Source organism: Balaenoptera physalus (assembly GCF_965194825.1).
Source record: "Balaenoptera physalus genome assembly, chromosome: 18".
In the NCBI taxonomy this organism is placed as follows: domain Eukaryota; kingdom Metazoa; phylum Chordata; class Mammalia; order Artiodactyla; family Balaenopteridae; genus Balaenoptera; species Balaenoptera physalus.
Window position 1 is genome coordinate 36,372,561 of NC_138899.1, and position 12,435 is coordinate 36,384,995.

The 12,435-nt window shown below is 37.1% G+C and overlaps 1 long non-coding RNA gene across 1 annotated transcript in view; it reads right to left on the reverse strand.

Annotated features, from left to right (window-relative positions):
• Positions 1 to 248: 248 nt before the first annotated feature.
• The window catches only part of LOC309647487, a 29,788-nt gene continuing 17,601 nt past the window's right edge, over positions 249 to 12,435 (reverse strand). Inside the window, exon 3 of the long non-coding RNA XR_014256077.1 lies at positions 249 to 12,289. This is a non-coding gene — a long non-coding RNA (uncharacterized lncRNA). The remainder of the gene's footprint in view (positions 12,290 to 12,435) is intronic.

Here is a 12,435-nt window from a genome sequence, read left to right on the forward strand (position 1 = left end):
CAAGGTAGGAAATGCCCCTCAAGTGGAAATTTTCTAGTCCAAAGTCCCAGTAGTCATTGCTGGGAAGTGATCACAGGTTTTTGCCATAAGCTGCAGTCTGTGCTCCACATAGGTCTATCACAGAAAGAATTTGTTCCTTCTCCCACTCCAGCTTCTATTTTATACTGTGTGGGTTCAGGGAATCTTGCTGGTTTCAGTTTAGCATGTCCAATTAACATTGCCTGAAGGACAGATTTAATAGTCAGCCCTCCTTATCTTTGGTTTTCACATCTGCAGATTCAACCAACTTCAGATCAAAAATATTAAAGAAAAAAAGTTCCAGGAAGTTCCAAAAAACAAAACTTGAATTTGTCACACTGGCAACTATTACACAGCATTTACATTGTACTAGGTATCATAAATAATCTAGAGATGATTTAAAGTGTATGGGAGGATAGAGACCAGCCTCACCCACCAGCAGGCAGACACCAGAAGCAAGAAAACTATAATCCCACAGCCTGCGGAACTGAGTCCATAGGCACAGGTTGGGACCTACCCTGGGGCCAGCTAGCTGGCCCCTGGACCTTGGGTGATAAAAGGGGAGTGCACTGCTGGGACACATAGGACATCCCCTACAGAGGGCCACTTATCCAAGGTAGAGAAACATAAGTAACCTTCCACATACATAAAAATACAAATAGATATTTAGACAAAATGAGATAGCAGAGGAATATGTTCCAGATAAAGGAACATAATAAAACCCCATAAGAACAACTAAGTGAAGTGGAGATAGGCCAGACAGATCCTGCTCCTGATTTCAAGGAGTTTATATGCTAGACAGATAGAGAAGACACTAAGTGGCATGTTTACATAATTATATATTTGATTATAATTTTAGTAAGGGCCAAGTGTAGAAATACAGGAAGCTAAAAGGATATGGCACAAGGGTCCCAGGCTTGACTCCAAAGACCAACCAAGAAGGGCTTTCTTAATCAATGGTAGAGGATCAAATTGCCCCTCCCTCCAATTATCTTCTAAATAGTTAGAGATTAGCCATGATTCCATGAAGGGTTTGAAGGGTTTGAAACCCAATGACTGTAATTGAATTCCTGTCATTTTGGCAGAATGAGGCATAAAAATAGATATCATTTTGGCTTATTAGAAAATAAAGTTACATTTCTTACATACAAGAGGTTTTGGACTCTGATTTATACCTACTATACTTGCATACACTAAGGTGTTGAAAATGATTATGTCAGATACATTTATTTCCTTTGTAGAAATATGTGTGCTTTTACAGGAAATTAGTCATCTGAAAACAACTGAAGAAACTGCTTGAAAACTCTTTGGCTTTTGTTTCTGCAAAACATAGGTCACACTCTTTTGTACAGTCATTAAAAATACTTTTCATAATTTTTCCACAAACCTGTCTTTCCCTACTTTCCTAGGACTATCCATCATTCTGCTTGACACCCTTGTTGTTTTCAACTTTCCAAGTTTCTTTTCCATATGAAACCTATTTTCATAGTTTCATTTCTCCATTCATGTGTTTTAGTCAACTTGAATTGTTTTGTTTGCTTTCTCTTACTTGTATGTTCATTATATATTCCAAGGCTAAATATGATCTTTGTGAGGCTTTTCCCATCCAACCCATCTCAAATAAATGCTATCAATTTCCTACTTTACTGTTATAATGTAGCACATTTTTCTATCACTAATTTAGTATTCTGAAGTATTTGGAGACAACAAGCATACACTTTAGTTGTCTTCATTAACAACATTGATTACATGATTGTTCAAATTTCTACTTGACTTTTCTTTTATCTAGATATAACTATTATGAAACTAATTTAACTTGAAACAGTATAATGCTTCATACAACTAAAGTGTGGTCTCAAAGATATAATTATTTCAATTACATTTGCAATTTTAGAAAACTATCTACTTGGAGCAGTTATAAGCAGCAATTTATAGTGGTTAAGAGACCAGGCTCTAAACCAGACTATCTCACCTTGACTTTTGGTTCTGCCACTCACTACCTATATGACCATGAGCAAATGATTTCAACATTTTGTGCCTTCAGTTCCTGATCTGTTAAATGGGGACATTCATAGTACCTGACATAGAGTCTTGTAATGAGATATAAATGGATGTAATGAGGTTAGAACAATGTCTGGCACATGGTAATCTCTTAGCACATTTTACCTATTAATACTGTAAGTCGTGATTATAGTGGTAGGAAGAGAAGATAAAGGGTCAGTATTGGTGATAGTATATGCCAGACAATATGCTTGTTATTTCTTCCATCAAGGAGTTGTAGTCTATTGAAGGGACAAAAACACAAGCAGATCAATGCACACCACTGTGTTTGGCGCCACAATAGAGGAAGGCACATAGGAGATAGGGAACATTCTCAGAGAAGCACTAGAGAAGAGGAACTATTTTGGGTGAGTTATGGAGTTCTACTAGAAGTTAGCAACAAAGAAATGGAGAAGCAGTGTCCCAGGTACATACAGGCACACATGAATACAGGGGGCCTGGGACACCAGGGCACATTGAACCTCTGTCTGTAATATATCAGTGGTAGTCTATACTGTGGTCAACAGAGGAAAATACATTTTAGATTGTGAAAGGCTTTATGTTCCATGGGAAGATGTTTGGATTTTACATAGAATACACTGGAAAAAAAATTAACCGTTAGAATTTTATTATTGGGTAATTAGTCCAAAGCTATTACTTGCCATGAGTATGGACAATGGGTTAGGAGGCAATGAGGTAGGAGTAGGTAAGACAACTAGAAAGTTACTGCACTAATTCAGAAATAACCAGCAAAGCCCTGGATAGAACTATGAACAGTATATAGAGTACAGAGGTACCCTTTGAATAATATCAAGAGGGCTGAGAAGAGTAGAGAATCTAGAGGTGGAAATGGGAGATTATGAGGTCTGGGAATATTTGCATAAATAACATGTTAAAGGGAAGTTTAACTTGAGAAAATATAAGAGAGAATATATAACTGGCTACATGGTTCTAAAAGTTAAATATTTTCTGGCTTAAAGTAGTTTTGGTTAGTCAACCAGTGCCCTGAATTTGGAGACCACACTAAATGAATAAACTTAGAGCTAAATAATTATTTGTTACTGAAACTATGAGGATACTAAGGATACAACTTATAATATATTATAACTTACATAACATATTTTGGGAAACAAAATAGAAAGCAAACAAATGAGTAAACTCATTATGCCCCTGGAATCATTATTTTACATATACATTACAACACAAAAAACAATCCTATGGAATGCATATTAATATCCCACTTAAATATGAAGAATATGACATTAAAGCCATTTAAATCATTTGTTTACAGTCTTATAACTAAGAAGTATCACAGCTAGGATTCAAATTCTAATCAAACTCCACATATATTATTCCTAAACAAACACATTTCACTCCTGATACAGTAAAAAACATGCAGCAAATACAGTTTGTACAGGAAGCTCACATTTCTTCTCCTATATGAGAAGAAGAGAGGCTACTTTAGTATTAACACATTAATATTGTACTCCTAATAATGTGCTGACACTTGATAGAAGTCAGACTTTAAACTATGGAAAGTATTGTCTTTGCATGTAAGAAACATATAAACTTTTGGACTTTGACCTCAAAGAACATTTAGAAAATGCAACTAAAATTAGAAGGCAGAAAGCAGAGCTAAAATGGCAACACAATACTTAATCAAGAGTACAACTTTGTGGCTGATGTCCAAGATGGCAGAGTAGGAAGACCCTGAGCTCACCTCCTCCCATGAACACACAAAAATTAAAACTATTTACAAAGGAACTATCTATGAGAACTACCTGGAGACTAGCAGAAAAGATTTTCCACAACAAAATACATAAAAAAGGAACCACAACACAAAAGATAAGAGGGGCAGAGATGCAGTATAGTTAGGACCCACTCATCAGAGTTAGCAACTTGCAATTGGGAGGAATATCACAACTGTAGAGGTCCTCCTGAAAGAGTGAGAGCTCCAAGCCCCACATTAGAGTCCCCAGACTGGAAATCCTGCCCTGAGAAGATGAGCCACCAAAATATCTGCTTTCAAAACCAGCAGGAATTATGTTTGGGAGAGCCACAGGACTATAGAAACCAAGACTCTGGCCTCAAAGTGTTCACCCCAAATCTCCTACACTCCAAGTCCCAGCACAGAGGCTGTAAATTGAAAGAAGCCTGGCTCAGACCCACCTGATGACCTTAGAGAACCTCTTAAAGAGACAGGAGGCAACTGAAATTTTCCCTGAGGATGGAGATGCTAGTGCTATCCATTTTGGTGAGCTAGTTCTACCACAATAACACTGACATTGGCAAGCACCATTTTGGAATGCCCCCTCTGTGCTATTAACACTGGGGACATGGTCCACAAACCAGCAAACTGGCATCAAGCCCAACCCTCCCCCTACCCACCAAGACACACAGACAGCTGCATTGGGATCTGTATCCACTGTGCACTGAGCCAGCACAAGGCCCATGCCACAAACTGCTGGGCCTCACATCCAACTGCATGGGACGAGTTCAAGGTAATGATCATAAAGATACTAACTGAACTTAGGAGAAGAATGAATGAATGCAATGAAAATTACAACAAAGAGTTAGAAAATATAAAGGAGATTCAAACAGAGCTGAAGAATACAATAACTAAAATAAATAATACACTAGAAGGAATCAACACTAGATTAGATGATACCGAGAAACAGATCAGCAATCTGGAAGAGAGAGTAGTGGAAATCATCCAAGCTGAACAGAAAAGAGAAAAAAAAATTTAATGATAGTTTAAGAGACCTCTGGAACAATATCAAGCATAATAACATTTACATTATACTGGCCCCAGAAGGAAAAGAGAGAGAGAAAAGGCAGAGAAATTATTTGAAAAATAATAGCTGAAAAATTCCCCAATCTAAGAAAGGAAACACACATGCAGGTTCAGGAAGCACAGTGAGTCTCAAACAAGATGAACCTAAAGAGGTCCACAATAAGGTACATTATAATTAGGATATCAAAAATTAAAGAAAAGTAAAGAAACTTAAAGCAGTAATAAAAGCAACTAGTTACACAGAAGGGAACCCCATAAAACCATCAGCTGACTTTTCAACAGAAACTTTGCAGGCCAGGGAGGTGGCACAATGTATTCAAAGTGATGAAGGGAAAAAAGCCTACAACCAAGAGTACTCTCCCTGGCAAGGCTATCATTCACATTTGAAGGAGAGATAAAAAGTTACAGACAGTAAAAGCTAAGAGTTCACCACTAATCTGGTATTACAAAAAATGTTAAAGGGACTTCTTTAAGCAGAAAAGAAAAGGCCACAACTAGAAATATGAAATTTAAGGAAAGAAAAATCTCATGGGTAAAAGCAAACATACAGTAAATGTAAATCAACCACTTATTAAGCTAGTAGAAAGCTTAAAATACAAAAGTAGTAAAATCACCTATTTCCATAATAAGCAGTTAGGGGATACACAAAATCAAAAGATGTAAAATATGACATCAAAAGCATAAATGTTTGGGGTGGGGAAGTAAAAGTGTAGGGTCATTAAAATGAATTCAAACTTAGAACATCAACATAAAAAATCATACATATACATATGTATATGTATACATGTTGTTATATATGAACTTCATGGTAAACACAAACCAAAAATCTATAAAAGAAACACAAACACAAAAAGTGAGGGGAATCCAAATGTAACACTAAAGATAGTTATCAGATCACAAGGGAAGAGAGCAAAAGAAAATGAAAGGAAGAAAAAAGAACTACAAAACAACCAGAAAACAATGAATAAAATGGCAATAATCATATACCTATCAATAATTACATGTAAATGGACTAAATCCTCCAATCAAAAGACATAGAGTGGCTGAACAGGCAATAAAACAAGACCCTAGTATATACTGCTTACAAGAGACTCACTTCAGATCTAAAGACACTTACAGACTGAAAGTGAGGGGATGGGAAGTGAAGGGATGGAAAAATGTATTCCATTCAAATGGCAACAAAAAGAAAGCTGGAGTAGCTTATAAAAGACTAAATAGACATTAAAACAAAGACTGTGACAAGAGACACAGAAGGACATTACATAAAGATAAAGGGATCAATCCAAGAAGATATAACAATTATAAATACATATGCTCCCAACATAGGAGCATATAAATACATAAAGCAAATATTATCAAACATGAAGAGAGAAATTGGCAGTAATGCAATAATAGTAGAACTTTTAACACCCAATTTACATCAATGGACAAATCATCCAGACTGAAAATCAGTAAGGAAACACTTGCTTTAAATGACACATTAATCAGCTAGATCTAATAAGTATATACAGTACATTCCTTCCAAAAACAGCACAACGCACATTCTTTTCACATGGACATAGACAATTCTTCAGAATAGATTACACTCTGGGCCACCCTAGGCCACTAAACAAGTATCAGTAAATTTAAGAAGATTGAAATCACACCAAGCATCTTATCCAACCACAATGCTCTGAGACTAGAAATCAACTACAAGAAAGCAACTGCAAAAAATACAAACATGTGGAGGCTAAACAACATGCTACTAAACAACCAACAGGCCACCAAATAAATCAAAGAGGAAATTAAAAAATACCTGGTGACAACAGGAAACAAAAATACAATGATCCAAATCTATGGGATGCAGTAAAAGCAGTTCTAAGAGCAAAGTTTATAGCAATACAAGCCTACCTCATGAAATAAGAATAATCTAAAACAATCGAATTTTACACCTAAATGAACTAGAGAAAGAAGAACAAACAAAACCAAAAGTTAGTAGAAGAAAATAAATCATAAAGATCACAGCAGAAATGCATGAAATAGATACTAAAAATAATTAGGAAAAATCAATGAAATAAGAGCTACTTCTTTAAAAGGATAAATAAGACTGATAAACTTTTAGCAAGACTCACCAAGAAAAAAAGAGAGGGTCCAAATAAATAAAATCAGAAATGAAAGAAGACAAGTTACAACCCACACCACAGAACTACTAAGGATCATAAAAGATTACTACAAACAATTATACACCAATAAAATAGACAACCTAAGAAATTCCTAGAAGTATGCAATCTCTCACAACTGAATCTGGAAGAAATATAACATATGCATAGGTCAATTACCAGTAATAAAATTGAATTGATAATAAAATAACTCCAAAAAAATTCAGGATCAGACAGCCTCACAGATGAATTCTACCAAACATTTAAAGAAGAATTAACTACTCCAAAAAATTGCAGAGGGTAGAATGTTTCCAAATTCATTCTATGAGGCCAGCATCACCCTGATACCAAAACAGAAAATATCACAAAAAAAGCAAATTCCAGGCCAATATCACTAATGAACATAGTTGAAAAAGATCTTCAACAAAATATTTGTAAACTGAATTCAACAATACATTAAAAGGATGATACAGCATGATCAAGTGGGATTTATCTCAGGGATGCAAGGATAGATCAATATTCAAAAATCAGTCAATGTGATATACTACATAACAAATTTAGAATAAAAATCATATGATCATCTCAATAGATGTAGAAAAAGCTTTTGACAAAATTCAACATTCATTTATGGTATACTCTTAACAAAGTAGGTATAGAGGGAATACGAATCAACATAATAAAGGCCATGTATGATAAACCTACAGCCAACATCATACTCAATGGTGAAAAGCTGAAAGCATTTCCTCTAAGATCAGGAACAAAACAAGGATGTCCACCTTCACTACTTTTATTGAACATAAGTATTAGAAGCCCTCACCACAGCAATAAGACAAGAAATGGAAATAGAAAGAATCCAAATCAGAAAGGAAGAAGTAAAACTGTCACTGCTTTCAGATGCAATAATACTATATGTAGAAAATCTTAAAGATGTCACCAAAAACTATTTGGGCTAATAAATGAATTCAGTAAAGTTGCTGGATACAAAATTAACATACAGAAATCTGTCACATTTCTATACAATAACAACAAACTTTCAGCAAAGAAATGAAGAAAAATATCACATTTACAACTGCATCAAAAAAGAACAAAATCCTTCAGAAAAAATGTAACTAAGGAGATAAAAAGCCTGTACTCAGAAAATTATAAGACACTGATAAAAGAAATCGAAGACAACACAAACAAATGGAAAGATATACCATACTCATGGATTAGAAGAATTAATATTGTTAAAATGACCACACTAACCTAAACAATCTCCAGATTTAATACAATCCCTATCAAAATAACAATGGCATTTTTCGCAGAAATAGAACAGATAATTTAAAATGTGTGTGGAAACACAAAAGATCCTGAATAGCCAAAACAATGTTGAGAAAAAAAACAAAGCTGGAAGTATCACACTTTCTGATTTCAAACTACACTACATAACCACTGTAATCCAAACAGTATGGTTCTGGCACAAAAACAGACACATAGGTCAGTGGAATAATAGAGAGCACAGAAATGAATGCATACTTCTATGGTCAAATAAATATCTATGACAAAGGTGGCAAGAATATAAAATGAGGGGAAAAATCCTCTTCAATACATGGTGTAAGGAAAAATGGACAGCTACATGCAAAAGAATCAAATGTCTACCTTCTCACACCATATACAAAAAAAACCCTAAAAATTAAAGATGTAAATATAAGACCAGCAATCATAAACTTCCTAGAAGAAAACTTAGGCAAAAGAGTCTTTAACATAGACCTTAGCAACATTTTTTGGATCTGTCTCCTCAGGCAAGGGAACCAAATGCAAAAATAAACAAATGGGACCACATTAAACTAAAAAGCTTTTGAACAGTGAAGGAAACTATCAACCAAAAGAAAAGGCAGCCTACTGAATGGGAGAAGATATTTGCAAAGGATATATTTCATAAGGGTTTATAATCCATAACATACAAAAATCTCACACAACTCAACATCAAAAAAGCAAACAATCCAATTACAAAATGGGCAGGGAACCTGAACTGACATTTTTCCAAAGAAGGCATAAAGATGGTCAGCAGACACATGAAAAGATGCTCAACATCACTTATCATCAAGGAAATGCAATTCAAAACCACAAAGATATATGCTTTCACATCTGTCATAATGGCTATCATCAAAAAGAAAACAAATAACAAGTGCTGGTGAGGATGTGGAGAAAAGCAAACCTATTGTTGGTGGGATTGTAAACTGGTACAGCCAGTATGGAAAACAGTATGGAGATTCATCAAAAATTAAAAATAGAGCTACCATACCATCCAGCAATTCCACTTTTGTATATTTTTCCAAAGACAAGAAAACATTAATTCAAAAAGATATTTACGCTCCTATGCTCATTGTAGCATTACTCACAATATCTAAGATATAGAAGCAACCTAAGTGCCCATCAATAGATGAATGGATAAAGACATTTTAGTATCTATACATACAATGGTATATTACTTAGTCGTAAGAAGAATGAAATCTTTCCATTTGTGACAACATGGATGGACCTAGAGTGTATTATGCTAAGTGAAATAAGTCAGAAAGAGAAAGACAAATACAGTATGACCTCACTTATATGTGGAATCTAAAAAGCAAAACAAACAAACAAAACAGACTCATAGATAAGAACAAACTAGTGTTTGCAAAAACCGGGGGTGGGGGGAGTTGGGAGCAAAATAGGTGAAGGGTATTAAAAGGTATTAATCTCCAGTTATAAAAAAAAATAGCCATGTGGATGTAATATGCAGTACAAGGAATATCTTCAACAATATTATAATAATTTTGTATGAGGACAGATGGTTACTAGACTTATTGTGGTGATCATTTCTTAATGTATGCAAATGGAAACTCACTATGTAATACACCTGAAACTAACATAATACTGTATCTCAAACATATTTTAATTTAAAAAGGCACAATTTTGCCATAGTCTGAACTTATTTTCACCTGTATAAGGATAAATAGAATGTATCTAAGGTTTCATCTTTGGAAGATTTAGAGTATTATGAAGTCAAAGAGATCTTAATGGTTTTCCCACCTGATATCCATTCCTTAAAAAACTTCTTTGTGCTTTTCTTTTTATATCAGAGAAAAGGAAATAAAGTCAGACATTTCCCCCACCCCACCTCTTAAACATGGAGTGAAAGAGGGACTGGTCCCAGTCTCCCATTAAATCCACCCTTCACCCAACTCTCCCTTCCCTCGAAGCTGCAAGGTTAGAAAAAAATTATGTTGTTCCTCCCCTGGCAGTAGTCCCAGACCCCTTTGCAGCCAAGAAGGAAGGGGAGGGGCAGATGAGGCAGGAGTTCTCTCCCACACAGAAGTCCCGCTCCCAGGCAGAGAAGCTACCCTGGCAGACTGCTGGAGGGGTGGAGGTAGGTTATGTGTCAGGGATTAGAGAAGAACCCTGAAATCTTTTCCTTAAACCTGGTATATGTATGTATTTACAGTTATAAAGGAAGGGAGGAGTTTAGGGTAACATTAGTCCCTCAAAGGCAGGAAATGAAAGTCAAATAGCATGCCTGTCTTGGTCACATTTTCCTAACTCTTAGCTCCTAAAACCTTTGGTGGGAAAAGGGGAAACAGGAAGTGGGGGGTGGAGGAAGGAAGGGAATGTTTGAGGATCTAAGCCCACAGCTCACTCCGAAAGAAGGTGAGGCAGCAGAGGTGGGGCGGCTGGGTACCACCATGAAAACGGCCCTCAGAAAGACTTATGAGAAGCAGTCACTCATACCCTGTCTCTCCACCACTCCCCACATCATCACCCAGCCAGGCAGGGGCTCTTCCTAACCCATCTTCTCCAGCATCCTTCAGGGCTTCTCATCCTCCTCCTGCAGCTGGTCATCCTCCTGCATAGCCTTCATCACACTCTTCCTGGAGCTGTCCTGGACATCACCCTTCATCAAAAATGCATCTGAGATGAAGCAGGCCTTCTCAAAGTTGAAGATGATGTCCAGCTTGAAGTATTTGTCCAGGAGTTCCACATATTGGTCAGTCAGTTCCAGAGTTGAAACCATGTATAAACCCCTGTGTCCTTGTCTTTTGAAATAAAAGGCTGAACCAAGAGTTAATGATGGGGAAATGTGAAGATGTGGAACAAACAATAGCTGTTGGGCTGGGGAACTGGTAACAATTTAGACTATAAATCTGCCACATAGCAGTTCCCTGAAAGATATAGATAAAGGCCTGACACACATTCCTAAGTTGTTTGTACAGGAAGCAGACCCCCACCAGATGAAAACTGCTGACTGCAAGAATTTAGAACCTAGACTGGTTGGAACCAGAAGGTTGATGATATTGACTCCCCATTACCTCACTACCAAGCAATCAGAAGAATGAACACGAGCTGGTCACACCCTGCTCCTTGAATCATTACTATAAGACTCCTCACTACCCCCTCCAGGACAGGACACACAGTCTTGAGGGCAATAGCCTGCTGTGGTCCCCTTTGCCTGGCAAAGCAATAAAGCTATTCTTTTCTGCTTCACCCAAAACTCTGTCTCTAAGATTCAATTCGGTGCCGGTGTAGAGAGGCCAGGTTTCAGCAACAGCGTGACGGGCTCATTGTCTTGACCCTTGATGGCACAGTAGAAATAGAGGCTGGCATGTTTCTTATAGATGACTTTGAAGTTTCTTCACTCCAGGAAGTTGCATATCCTGAGCTTGAAAGCTAGAATAACCACATACGCTCCTGAACCATCTTCTTTTGCTTCATGTCTGACATGGCCAGATACCATTTTTGCAGCCACAACTTTCCCAGCAGGCTGAACATCAGCTTAAATCACATCATTTCACAGCTTCCAGGTCTGCACGTCCCTCTTAACACCGTAGATGCCAGCTCCACTCCCTTACTTAACCTTTACTTATCTTCTTTTCTCCCTCTCATTTGAAGCCTAACCTGCTCTGGAACCTTCTAAAAAGTCTAATTCAAAGAAATAAAATGTCAGAAGTGTATCTCCTTATTATGAGCGCCTTAGGGGCCAACAGTCTTTTGACAAGGCTAACTGCTCCCCTGATGCCTTTATCTGGAACCCACACGTCAGACTTGCTTGGGGCTTTCACATTCAGGGATCAGCTCCTACTTCCACAGCTGACATTTCTGTTTTGTCCATGAGCTGAACTTTGGTGAACTTAGGAAATAATTTTTATTTTACAGTAAAGTATATATAAGGAAATTTCAGAGCAGCCAGTCTTATGATGTAGATGCCTTACGAATAAGCAAATACATCTTTTATCCAGTTTTCCAAAACATTTTTAGAGCTGACTTAAAATAATAGTAATTTGGGCTTCCCTGGTGGCGCAGTGGTTGAGAATCTGCCTGCCGGGGCAGGGGACACGGGTTCGAGCCCTGGTCTGGGAGGATCCCACATGCCGCGGAGCAACTGGGCCCGTGAGCCACAACTGCTGAGCCTGCGCGTCTGGAGCCTGTGCT